General features: G+C 44.6%; 1 non-coding gene across 1 annotated transcript; it reads right to left on the bottom strand.

The window, feature by feature from the left end:
- Positions 1 to 3,462: 3,462 nt before the first annotated feature.
- On the bottom strand, positions 3,463 to 3,538 carry TRNAA-CGC (transfer RNA alanine (anticodon CGC)). The gene has a single exon. It is a non-coding gene; the product is annotated as a tRNA-Ala (tRNA).
- Between the last annotated feature and the right edge of the window lie 10,215 nt (positions 3,539 to 13,753).

Below are 13,753 nucleotides of genomic sequence, written 5' to 3' on the forward strand. Positions count from 1 at the left end.
GCTAATTTCAACAGTAACTAGTTCGGAAAAATAAAAAGCTGTTATACAACAGACATAATAAATTCATTTTGTGGCAGGGTGGTTCCATTTGTTCTGATCATATACAATCTTTCTGATGTTGCTGTAATACTTATTATCTCATAAAGGTAGCTTTTTAACTTTTGAACTACTCGGCAATGAAGGATAGTTTTACTATTAAGGAGGTGAATTCTTCTAGAAAGTGTGTCAGGAGTTTATAGGGTTTGATGATTCATGGCTCACTAGGGGACAATAAAAATAAAGTCTGCCACAAATCAAGCCCTTCCTGGGGTCATGGTACATGCCTAATTGTGCTTTATATTTTGTTATCAACTGCTTTACACAGGATATTCTTCTTGTGGTTGTGGGTACTATATCAATTCTCTTAGGTAAGGTTGAGTGTTGTGAAATGTGGGTAAGGAAAAGATAGTAATTACCTATATTTATCTTGTCAGTCATTCTAACCACCAGCAATGATATGAACACAATGAGAAGGAGATCCCACATGACTCTATTCTTCCTGAATTAGAGAAACTATAAGAATTCCATCAGCTTATCTGACACTTCCATGTGGAACTGTTCCATTTTTCATGACTTATGGAGTTTTATTTGTTGTATTTATTTTGATTTTAACTTTTGCTTTGAGGGAGAATAAACAGTAAAGTCTGACTTCCCCTTTTTCTTTAATTGAGGTAACATTGGTTATTAAAATTATATAAATTTCAGGTCTATCAACATTAGACATCATATGGTTTTTACCCTATCCTTTCTGACTTATTTCACTTAGCGTAATACCCTCAGGACATTCCCCAATCTTTTATCTTCTCTCTGTGCATTTGTTTGCCAATACTCTGCACTTGCCCATTATTTAAGACTTGCTCTCACTAGCTCTGTTCCTTCAACCAAACACCCCTGGCCTTCCTGGGAAGTGTTTTGTTCCCTTCCCTCTACTTACCTTCAATCACCTTCCTGCCAGGATTTCTAGCTGCCTTGTTCTCAGTCCTTAGAAATGTATGTTCCCCAAGCACCTCATTTGAACAGAACTCTTTAAAAGACAAAGCCTACAATCATTTTGCTCAAATTGAAGGGGTGTTCCTTTTATGGAGTTAGTGCAGAAGGGGTCTTATGAAGCCTTCTCAGAGTCAGCTGGGCATGGTGGGAAAGAGGGTATGTGTGAGAAGGTATTCTTATTTCAATTTCAAAATCATCCACTAAACGCATCTGTTTATCTGCCCTCAAATAGGGGTTCTGCTACTGATTGCTTCTTTAATGTTTCTAGAATAGGATCTCATAGAAGTCTTTAAAAAAAAAAAAGGATTACAACTCAAAATGGTCCATATATTTTTCCAAGTAAGAACGTTTTTTAAAAGGCCCTGGCCAGGCCCTGGCCGGTTGGCTCAGTGGTAGAGCGTCAGCCTGGCGTGCGGGGGACCCGGGTTCGATTCCCAGCCAGGGCACACAGGAGAAGCGCCCATTTGCTTCTCCACCTCCCCCCCCCCTTTCCTCTCTGTCTCTCTCTTCCCCTCCTGCAGCCAGGCTCCATTGGAGCAAAGATGGCCCGGGCGCTGGGGATGGCTCCTTGGCCTCTGCCCCAGGCGCTAGAGTGGCTCTGGTCACAGCAGAGCGATGCCCCGGAGGGGCAGAGCATCGCTCCCTGGTGGGCAGAGCATCGCCCCTGGTGGGCGTGCCGGGTGGATCCCGGTTGGGCGCATGCAGGAGTCTGTCTGACTGTCTCTCCCCGTTTCCAGCTTCAGAAAAATACAAAAAAATAAAAAATAAAAATAAAAAATAAAAGGCCCTGGCCAGCCTGACCAGGTGGTGGCGCAGTGAATAGAGCATCGGACTGGGATGTGGAGGACCCAGGTTCAAGACTCCAAGGTTGCCAGCTTGAGCAAGGCTCAACAGCATGAGCCCAAGATCGCTGGCTTGAGCAAGGGGTCTCTCTGTTTGCTGGAGCCCCTGGTCAAGGCACATATGAGAAATCAATGAACAACTAAGGAACCACAACAAAGAATTGATGATTCTTTTTCTTTCTTTTTTTTTACAGAGACAGAGAGAGAGTCAGAGAGAGGATAGATAGAGACAGATAGACATGAACGGAGAGAGATGAGAAGCATCAATCATCAGCTTTTTGTTGTGACACCTTAGTTGTTCATTGATTGCTTTCTCATAGGTACCTTGACCGCGGGCTTTCAGCAGACCGAGTAACCGCTTGCTCATGCCAGCGACCTTGGGTCCAAGCTGGTGAGCTTTTGCTCAAGCCAGATGAGCCCGTGCTCAAGCTGGCGACTTCGGGGTCTCGAACCTGGGTCCTCTGCATCCCAGTTCGACGCTCTATCCACTGCACCACCGCCTGGTCAGGCAAGAATTGATGTTTCTTATCTCTCTCCCTTCCTGTCTGTCTGTCCCTATCTGTCCCTCTCTCTGATTCTCTTTGTCTCTGCCACAAAAATAAATAAATAAAATAAAATAAAATAAAAAGGTCCTGGCCAGTTGGCTCAGCAGTAGAGCATCAGCTGGGCATGTGGAAGTCCTTGATTTGATTCCTGGTCAGAGCTCACAAAAGAAGCAACCATCTGTTTTTTCACCCCATTCTCTTTCTCTCTCTCTCTCTTTCTCCCCTTCCCGCTGCCATAGCTTGAATATTTCAAGCAAGTTAGCCCTGACACTGAGGATGGTTCCATGGTCTCACCTCAGGCATTAAAATAGCTCAGTTGCCTGACCTGTGGTGGCGCAGTGGATAAAATGTTGATCTGGAAATGCTGAGGTCGCCGGTTTGAAACCCTGGGCTTGCCTGGTCAAGGTACATATGGAGTGATGCTTCCAGCTCCTCCCCCGTTTCTCTCTCTTCTCTCTCTCTCTCTCTCTCTCTCTCCTCTCTAAAATGAATAAATAAAATTAAATTAAATTAAAAAAAAATAGCTCAGTTGCCAAGCAATAGAGCAGTGGCCCTATATGGGCAAAGCATCGCTCAGTAGGGGCTTGCTGAGTGGATCTTGGTTTAGGCACATACGGTTGTCTGTCTCTCTGCCTCCCTGCCTCCCACTTAATAAAAAAAAAGAAAGAATGTTAAAAAAATAACTACCAATTACTATTGCCATTATTTTGCAAATATCAGAAAGAAATGGACATGATCTCATCATAAAGATGGTTCTTTAATTGAATAATTTTTTTTTTTTTTTTTTGTATTTTTCTGAAGCTGGAAACGGGGAGAGACAGTCAGACAGACTCCCGCATGCGCCCGACCGGGATCCACCCGGCACGCCCACCTGGGGGCGACGCTCTGCCGCGACCAGAGCCACTCTAGCGCCTGGGGCAGAGGCCAAGGAGCCATCCCCAGTGCCCGGGCCATCTTTGCTCCAATGGAGCCTTGGCTGCGGGAGGGGAAGAGAGAGACAGAGAGGAAGGGGGGGGGTGGAGAAGCAAATGGGCGCTTCTCCTGTGTGCCCTGGCCAGGAATCGAACCCGGGTCTCCCGCACGCGAGGTCGACGCTCTACCGCTGAGCCAACCAGCCAGGGCCTGAACAAATTTATTTTATGTTTATAATTTCCTTATATCAAAGACTGGTAAATATTTGGTCCTCAGCTGATACTGGTCCATGACTAGCACTTGGGAACCATTGCTCTGCATAGCATGCCAAGGAGGAAAAATATTTTCTCTACCTTTTTTTTTTTTTTTTTTAAAAAGACTTTATTTAAGGCCCTGCCAGTTGGCTCAGTGGTAGAGCGTCGGCCTGGCGTGCGGAAGTCCCAGGTTCGATTCCCGGCCAGGGCACACAGGAGAGGCACCCATCTGCTTCTCCACCCCTCCCCCTCTCCTTCCTCTCTGTCTCTCTCTTCCCCTCCCGCAGCCGAGGCTCCATTGGAGCAAAAGATGGCCCAGGCACTGGGGATGGCTCCTTGGCCTCTGCCCCAGGCGCTAGAGTGGCTCTGGTCATGACAGAGTGACGCTCCAGATGGGCAGAGCATCGCCTCCTGGTGGGCAGAGCATTGCCTCCTGGTGGGCATGCCAGGTGGATCCCGGTTGGGCGCATGCGGGAGTCTGTCTGACTGCCTCCCCGTTTCCAGCTTCAGAAAAATACAAAGAAAAAAAAAAAGACTTTATTCCATTTTTAGAGAGGAGAGAGAAAGAGAGAGAGAGAGAGAGAGAGAGAGAGAGAGAGGAGGAGCAGGAAGCATCAACTCCTATATGTGCCTTGACCAGGCAAGCCCAGGGTTTCGAACCAGCAACCTTAGCATTCCAGGTTGATGCTTTATCCCATTGCGTTATTACAGATCAGGCCTCTACCTTTTTAGGTTGGTCTAATAATCAAATTGACATAAGACAGATTAGCTGGAGAAAAACAAATTAAAATTTAATAATATGTATACCTCCTATATACATGGGCGAGACCCAAGTAAGCTGAGTAATTTGCCAAATGACTAAAGCCATCACCTTAAATACTACCTTCAGCTAAAGACAAAGCTGTTGGTGGTAGAGTCAGTTATGGGAGGTGATGGGAAAATCACAGTAAATGAGGGTAAAATGGTTATGAAGACTTACTTAAGTCCTACCTTCCCCTATTGAAAAGAGTTTCTAGAAATTAAGATATTATCATCTTCCTAGTATAGTAAGAGAAATACCATCACAAATAGAGATTTCCCTCCCAACAGAGGTCTTTTTACAAAGGATAACTTCTACTTAGGTTTCTGACACTTCTTCCATGTCTGAAGTTTCTTTTTTTTTTTTTTTTTTTTTTTTTATTTGTTTATTTTTTTTTACAGAGACAGAGAGTGAGTCAGAGAGAGGGATAGACAGGGACAGACAGACAGCAACAGAGAGAGATGAGAAGCATCAATCATTAGCTTTTCGCTGCACACCGCAACACCTTAGTTGTTCATTCATTGCTTTCTCATATGTGCCTTGACTGTGGGACTTCAGCAGACCGAGTGTTGGTCAAATAAGTTTGTAAATATGATATATATGTTTGCTCGCTTGTGACTTATATTCGGTGTGAGGGACAGGCTATAAGCAGGCCGGGTCATTGTAGCCTAAGGTTTGGTTTTGGGACTAAGCTTTTCCCCACACCCTTGACTGATTGTATGATCTGGGTGGTGCACTCTCATGAGGAATCCAATTATGCCTTGGATAAGTGACTTTGTATCAGAGACTTCCTTGTTTGTATATTGGATTAAGGGATTTTGGTTTTCTACACTATAAAGTGGGACAGACCAGGAGCTTGGACACACAGTTCCTGCTATCACAATTGCAGGGGCTTCCCTGATCCCTTGCCCTTCATGGGAAGAGCTGGTTTTCTGCTTTTCCCTTGTCTTCTTTTGTGGTTTGCCTGTCTTGGTGAGACACCAATAAATAGAATGCCCCCCCCCCCCCCCGTCCTCTGACTCCGCCATTTCTTTATCGTCTGCCCGAATCCAATGGGAACCTGCATGTGAATGGCCACAATGGCGGCTCCTGGCCTTACACCGAGCAACCCCTTGCTGGAGCAAGCGGCCTTGGGTTCAAGTTGGTGGGCCTGTAAAGCCAGGAGACAAGGCCAGGGCCACTACTATCACAGCAGCCCAGCCCATGCAGGTTCGCATTGGATTCGGACAGTCGGTAAAGAAACAGTGGAGCCAAAAACTGATAGGCCATTTTCTTTAATCCTAGCTTGCACCCGGCGGGCAAGTAAAAACACACACTGGGCTCCAAAACCCACTCATATTCAGTGCTCACAAAGCCACTGACTTATCCGAGTTTCCTAGAACCAAAGGTTCCTAGCTCACCAGCCTTATTCTCCTCAGTTCCCCATCTCCTTCCTTATCCCAGATACAAACACTACACAAACTGGCATCTCACTCAGCACTCCGCCATCTTGGCTGCTTCTCCTGGCCACATGGCCTCTTTCTGCTCTCTGCTCTGCTCCCTCTGCTCTCTCATGCTAATCATCCCAGGAACCAAGAGGGCAAACTCTCGTTCTGCCCCCATTTTATATTGTAGCTTCACAATCTCTAATCCAATATACAAAATAGGGAAGTCTCTAATACAAAGTCACTTCTCTGAGGCATGATTGGATTGTACCACCCCACATCAAAAAGGGTGGGAAAGGCTTAATCCCAAAACCAAGCCCCAGGCTACAAGGATTCTCAACACACATTAATATCACCTGGGCGACGGCCTCATGTGGGCAGCACCGTTTTTAACAAAGTGAGCATAATACATTTTATCTGCCCAACAGGGCCCTTGCTCCAACCAGATGAGCCCGCGCTCAAGCTGGCGACCCTCGGGTCTCAAACCTTGGTCCTCTGCATCCCAGTCTGACGCTCTATCCACTGCGCCACCGCCAGGTCAGACCATGTCTGAAGTTTCTTAAAAGTAGTCAACCCAAGATAATCAATATTCCCAAAGACGCATATTTTGGAATGGCAAACTCTGCTCCCCTTAGGGCCAAAGCTATGATTAGCCACCTACACTTTGCAGGTTATGGTAAACATGGAGTTCATTGTGGATGCCTGTATACATTCAGTCATTCCAAAGTGATTAGGAAAAACTTTGACTGAAGAGCCAGACACACCTTCATCCAAGGCCCAGTTCAACCACCTGACAAATGGGTGACCTTAACTACGCCACTCAATCTTCCTGAGCTTCTATTTCTAGGTTTACAAAATGGAGAGACAGCATAAATTCACTGCATTGTTATGAGGATTAAATAAGGAGTACCAATAGGTCTTTGCTTTGTTGAGGTAAGAACTTTCAAACCTGAATTTTTTTTTTAAGAGAGACAGAAAAGGAGAGAGAGAAGTGAAAGGAGAGATGAGAAGCATCAACTCATAGTTGCCCCACTTTAGTTGTTTACCGATTGCTTTTCATATGCGCCTTGATGAGAGGTGAGTACTGGGGAGGGCTCAAGTTGAACCAGAGATCCTTTGCTCAAGGCAACAACCTTTGGCTCAAGTCAGCAACCTTGGAACCAAAGCAGTGGGCCCCTGGTCGGCAAACTGCGGCGAGTGAGCCACATGCGGCTCTTTGGCCCCTTGAGTGTGGCTCTTCCACAAAATACCACATGCGGGCGCTACCTCGATAAGGAATGTACCTACCTATATAGTTTAAGTTTAAAAAATTTGGCTCTCAAAAGAAATTTCAATCGTTGTACTGTTGGTATTTGGCTCTGTTGACTAATGAGTTTGCTGACCACTCCTTTGGGCTCAATCCAGGGACCTGGAATCATGAGCCTGCAACCTTGCACTCAAGATGGAAAACCGGCGCTCAAGCCAACTAGAATTTTTGTAAGAGTTTCTTTGAGCCAAACTGATGCAAAACTCAAATGCTCCAGAGAAAGACAGTTCTTCAGTTTTTTATATGCATTTGGAATTAAGGAAGGAATCTAAGGATGATTACATGGAGATGGGAAAAAACAAGGCAGGGATTGGATTACAAAATAGTTTACAAAATCCTGTGTTCTCTTGAGTTTGCTTACTCTTCCCAGAGGTCTGGAAAATAAACATTTCAAAGATGTGTTAACTTAGAGCACAGAAACAATGAACAAGGTTTTATAATGCAAAAATCAACCTCTTACTAAAAAAGATATATGCCTGAGGCATGACGACTCATCAAGACCTGCCTAGTTAAGGATTTATGATCAGATCACCCTGTGAGGTTACTTTCAGTTAAATTTATTAGAGCACTCCTTTTTCACCCAGAAACATTGTATAGTAGATAGAATAGTGCCTTCCCCCAAAATACATCCAAACCCTAAGCCCCAAAACCTATAAATTTAACCTTCTTTTAAAGACCAAAAAAAATGTCTTTGCAAATATAATTAAGAATCACAGAATGAGGCCCTGGCCGGTTGGCTCAGTGGTAGAGCATTGGCCTGGCGTGCAGGAGTCCCGGGTTTGATTCCCTACCAGGGCACACAGGAGAAGCGCCCATCTGCTTCTCCACCCCTCCCCCTCTCCTTCCTCTCTGTCTCTCTCTTCCCCTCCCACAGTCAAGGCTCCATTGGAGCAAAGTTGGCCCGGGTGCTGAGAATGGCTCCATGGCCTCTGCCTCAGGCGCTAGAATGGCTCTGGTTGCAACAGAGCAACGCCCCAGATAGGCAGAGCATTGCCCAGTGGTGGGCGTGCCAGGTAGATCCCGGTGGAGCGCATGCGGGAGTCCGTCTGCCTGCCTCCCCATTTCCAACTTCAGAAAAATACAAAAAAAAAAAAAAAAAAGAATCACAGAATGAGATTATCCTGGATTTTAGATGAGCCCTAAATCCAATCACAGAGTCCTAATTAGAGAACAGTAGGGACTGGGGTAGAAGCCACGTGAAGACAAAGGCAGAAACTGGAGTTTTGACACCACAAACCAGGGAGTGTCTGAAGTCATCAGGAACTGGCAGTCAGCAAAGATCCTTCCCTAGAGCCTTTGTAGGGAACACAGCTTTGCCAACACCTTGAGTTTAGACTTCCAGCCTCTAGAACTATGAGAATGTAAATTCCTGTTTTAAGCCACCACGTTTGTAGTAATTTGTTATTGCAGCCTAGGAAACTAATTCACACTGAAATTAAGAGTCTGTCATTTTGTAGCTATTATGGATGAGTAAAAAGAGAAAGAAGGAGCCACATACTAAACCGACAAACTCAGGGGAAGCCTGCATGGTGACCTTACAAATTCAGAAACTAAAAGTAACCACATAGAATGGCCTGAAAAATTAGAGCTTCCAAAAGCAGTTTATGGTGAGTAGTCATGTCTTAGGGCAGTAGTTTTCTCTAACAAAGGTCACTGGTTACCTTTTTTTTTTTTTTAAAGATTTTCTTTATTCATTTTAGAGAGGAGAGAGAAAGAGAGAGAAAGGGGGAGAAGCAGGAAACATCAACTCCCATATGTGCCTTGACCAGGCAAGGCACAGGGTTTTGAACCAGCAACCTCAGCGTTCCAGGTCAACGTTTTATCCACTGTGCCACCACAGGCCAGGCAGTCAATGGTACCTTAATTGAGCCTACCTGTCTTCTTTTTGCATCTACGATAACATACCTTTGCAATCTACGGTAACATACCTTCGAAACGAAAGAGTAATCTGCTTTCCAGGGTACAACCTCCCACCAGAGCAGGAGAACCTCTCATTGTAATTGTTTCTTGTTCATTGTTAACATTCCTATAACCCCCAATGTAAGAGAAATAAGTGTCTATACCATTTTGCTTTTATCCAATCCCAGAGATTTCCCAGCTTTGCTTTCTCCCACCTCCCTAATCTATCACCAATCAACTTCCTGTAACCCCCTTACATCTTACCCTTTGGTTCTGATGTATAAAATAAGTAGTGAAACTGCCATTTTCAAGCATCTTCTCAATCCCCTGAGATTTTGCTTCCCAGCAATTGTCAGTTTGAATCAAATAAACTCATAAATTTTTTTTACAGGTTTGAATGTTCCTTACGTGAACAACACTATCATCTAAAAACCGTATTGGCACGTACAGCCTGTAAAACGTTTCTACTCTAGATCCATTCAGTTTTAGATTGGGGAACTCAGGTTCTAAAATCCATGGTCAGAGTAGTACTACTTTTAAGAATATACCAACAGAAAACAATATATATAAAGTAGGGCAGTATATTAGCTTCCTTTTTCCTCAAAAAATGAAAATGCCTTTTTGTGCAAAATAGTTTGCGATCAATAGATAACATTCTTTAGGAATGAGGGTTACTTGTGCTATTTCTACAGTGTCCTATAATTAGCTTTTCATAATGTGCATTAAGCAAAAAAGAGAGGAAAAGAAAAAGAACAAAGACAAAGAGCTTAGATTTCACCCACAAATCTGTTTTGTAGCTGCAATCTCTCAGAAAAGCCTGCAAATCCCCTGCTACATTTTTTTTGGTATTAACACTTTATATTTTGAATCTGCGCGTGTGTGTATACACTAATAACACACTAATAACATTTTAAAGCAATCATGAGCTCAAACTGAAGATAAACGGTAAGGCAGGAATCTCTTAAATGCTCAATATTATTCTTCCTCTGTCCTTATTTTGAATCATTCTCTCAGAAGATTTTGCAATAATCAGGCATCCTCTAAATAGAGCTGAGATAAGCTGCTTCCCTGCAACACTGTCACTGTTTACTTGGGAGGTGCGGTAAAAAGTCCAGGACCCACAAGCTGGAAGCAGGAGGCGAAGTGGGTTCCTCCAGGGTAGCCCAGGCAGGGAGCTGTGAAGCCCCGGGCTAAACCTGAGTGGGACCCTGGCTCCGTCACTGACTGTCGTGAACCCCCGCAAAGTTACTAAGCCTCTTTGAGTCTTGACTTCCTCATTTGTGAAGTGTGGATAATTATAGCACCCACTACATGAGGTTCTGAGATGAGTGAAATACATATTGCTAAGCCCTGTGGTCAATTCTGTCTTCATCCTATTTAACTTATTAATGCATTGGACATAGTCGGTCACTTGCGTGATTTAATGTCAAAGTCAACACTTCCTCCTGGTTTTCCTCCTACTTCTATGAAGTCCCTGAGCATCTGTCCACTTTCTACACATCGATGTTGAAGCATCTTGTCCTTCTTATCTTCTCACTTACTTGATGGCTTCCTCCAGGCCTGTCAATTCACATCGTACCTTCATGCTGATGCCACCCAATCTCCAGCCTCCCCTCTGAGCTGCACACTAATTTACCACTCAACTCTCCCTGACATTTCCACCTGATGTGTAATAAACATCACAAAGTTGGTGTGTCCACACCAAACTCTTGATTTTCATCTCTAGATCAGCTCCTCCTTCGGTGCCGCTTGTGTGCATAAATGGTATTGTTTGTTTAGATTCAGATCAAAACATGTCTTCTCTCTTGTTCTCAACCCACATCGAGATCCATCTACAAATACGGCCATCATAACTTCAGAGTCACCAGCTTGAGCGCAAGCTTACCAGCTTTAGTGCAGGCTCATTGGCATGAGTGTGGGCTCACTGGCTTGAGCGCAAGGTCACCAACTTGACCACTGGGTACCTGGCTTGAGTGCAGGGCTGCTGGCTTGAGCCCAAGGTCACCGGTTTGAGCCCAAGGTCCCTGGTTTGAGCAAGGGTCACTGGCTCAGCTGGAGACTCCTGTTCCCTCTTCCCCCTTCAAGGCATGTATGAGAAGCAATCTGTTGGTCAAGTAAGTTTTTAAATATGATATATATGTTTGCTCGCTTATAGTTTGCATTGGATGTGGGGGGACAGGCTGTAAGCAGACAGGATTCTTAGAGCCTAAGGCTTGGTTTTAGGACTAAGCCTTTCCCACCCTTTTTGATGTAGGATGGTGCACTCTCATGAGGAATCCCATTATGCCTCAGATAAGTGACTTTGTATCAGAGACTGCCTTGTTTGTATATTGGATTAAAGGTTTTGATTTCTACACCATAAAGTGGGGCAGACCGGGAGCTTGCTCTCTCTCAGTTCCTAAGATTAGCATTAGAGAGGAGAGCAGAGAAAGGCCATGTGGAGGAGACCAGGAGAAGCAGCCAAGATGGTGGAGTGCTGAGTGAGAAGCCAGTTTGTGCAGAGTTTGTGCAGAGAGAAGGAGATAGGGAACAGAGGTGACTAAGTTTGGTGAGCTAGAAACCTTTGATTCTAGGAAACTCGGATAAGTCAGTAGCTTTGTGAACACTGAATGAGTGGGTTTTGGAACCCATTGTGTGTTTTTACTTGCCTGCCAGGTGCAAGCTAGGATTAAAGATGATGTTCCACCAGTTTTTGGCTCCATTGTTTCTTTACTGACTGTCCAAATCCAGTGCGAACCTGCATGGGCCAGGTGGCTGTGATGGTGGCTGTGGCAACTGGCTTTACACAATCAATGAACAACTAAAGTGCTCCAACTACAAGTTGATGCTTCTTATCTCTCTCCCTTCCTGTCTCTCTCTCTCTCTCTCTCAAAAGAACAAAAACAAAAACAAACAAACAAAAACAGCCTATGTCAAAACACGTCCCTGTTCAATGATCTCCAATGGCTTCCCCTTTCCACTTGGACCACCGGCCACCCCCTAGACCTCATCCTCAGCCACTCTTTCTCTTGCTCCCTGTTTCAACATGCCATGCCCTCCCCAGGCTCAAGGCACTGCTATCCCCTCGCCTGAAAAGCAAACAGGTGCCTCCTTAACAAGATGACCTCCTCTGGTCCCCCTGTACTCCCCTCTATCTGCCTTCAGATTTATTTTTCTTTTTAGGACTTGCCTACTTTGCATTATATGTGTATTTGTTTGTTGTCTGTCTCCCTACTAGGATGTCTCTCCAAGAAAGCAAGGACTTGGTCTCATTCATTACTGTATCCTTGACACCTAGAATGCTGCTTGATCCATTAATAACTGTTGACCAAGTGAATGAATATAAAATAGATGAATGAGGAGGTGCTACATGAAATCACATAGTATGTAATTACTAAATATTACCTGCTGTTGTGCTTGTTGTTTTTATTATTAATTAGTACTTGTCTAGGTGCTTTATATAACCTGCCTTTCCTCCTGGGCCTTCAACATTCAGACCATTCAGGGCCACAACCAAACCACCGCACTGGGACCTAAGAACAGTAGGAAGAACGAAATAGAGATCACTGAGGTGAGAAGGACAGTCAATGGCTAACCCTCTTCTGCTGTCAAAGGTTTGGTCCTTCCAGATACACAGAGAAGGTAGACGGCGGGCCAAATTGTCTTCTAGTATAGTCAGCAAATGCCCTGTACATTTTTGTCCAATTTCAATAATGTGTTCTTTCATTTTTATATACCAGCGCAAACTTAAATATTTCTGCCTCCCAGACTGACTTTGAAAAGTAGCCAAAAATTGCCTGACCTGTGGTGGCACAGTGGATAAAATATCGACCTGGAACTCTGAGATCACCAGTTCGAGACCCTGGGCTTCCCTGGTCAAGGCACATATGGGAGTTGATGCTTCCTGTCCTTCTCCCCTTCTCTCTCTTCTCTCTAAAAAAAATGAATAAATAAAGTCTTTAAAAAAATTTTTTAAAGTAGCCAAAAATAGTATCTGGGGTTCAGAAAACATAGTCAATATTACCTTTAATGACTATTCTGCTGTTCTGAAGACTGTATAAATTAAATATATGGAATTTTGTGGAGAAAAGTTAGGTAAGTCCTGGGAAAAGCAAACCAAATAAAGTGGTCCCGTCATTTGCACTGGAAACTGCTATCCAGTGAGTCTGTCTCAAACCTAACTTGTTATCGAGCTACACAGTTTTTGAGCTTTGGCCACATGTTCTGCGTGGACACATCAAGGAGAGGTGAGCACATGTGTAACATCATTGTGAATATGCCTTAGGAAATGCTGGGGCAAAGATAAGATGCTTTTCTTCACTGCTGGGATGGGGCCTCTCGCAAGCAGCAACTCCGGCCTAGTAAGCAGCCAAGCCACACCCAGATCAGGCCTGTCACGGATACCTGTTCTGTGCATACACCCTGGCAAACTGGAGCTGATGAGGTTAGTGTCGGGCTCAGGTCAAACGCCCACCCGGGGCCCGGCACCAGGAGAGAATTGGAAAATTACTAACTAAGGCTGAGAGGACTCCATCTCAATCCAGAGCTACCTGAGCCCCCATCCACCCTAAGGGCAAAACCTTCTTTTGGGGACAAACTGGCAGCATTCTTAGACAGAAGGAGGCGAAATCACTGAGTCAGGAAAACCAGACCCTGCCTAGAGAGGCTGAGCCTTTTAAGACACAACTAGAACATTTCTTGGGTTAGGCAGTTCACCAAAAACCAAACTTAGAGGTTCACCTCCAACCAAAACAAGTCTCCCTG

The sequence above is a fragment of the Saccopteryx leptura genome, chromosome 1 (genome assembly GCF_036850995.1).
Source record: "Saccopteryx leptura isolate mSacLep1 chromosome 1, mSacLep1_pri_phased_curated, whole genome shotgun sequence".
Classification (NCBI taxonomy): Eukaryota; Metazoa; Chordata; class Mammalia; order Chiroptera; family Emballonuridae; genus Saccopteryx; species Saccopteryx leptura.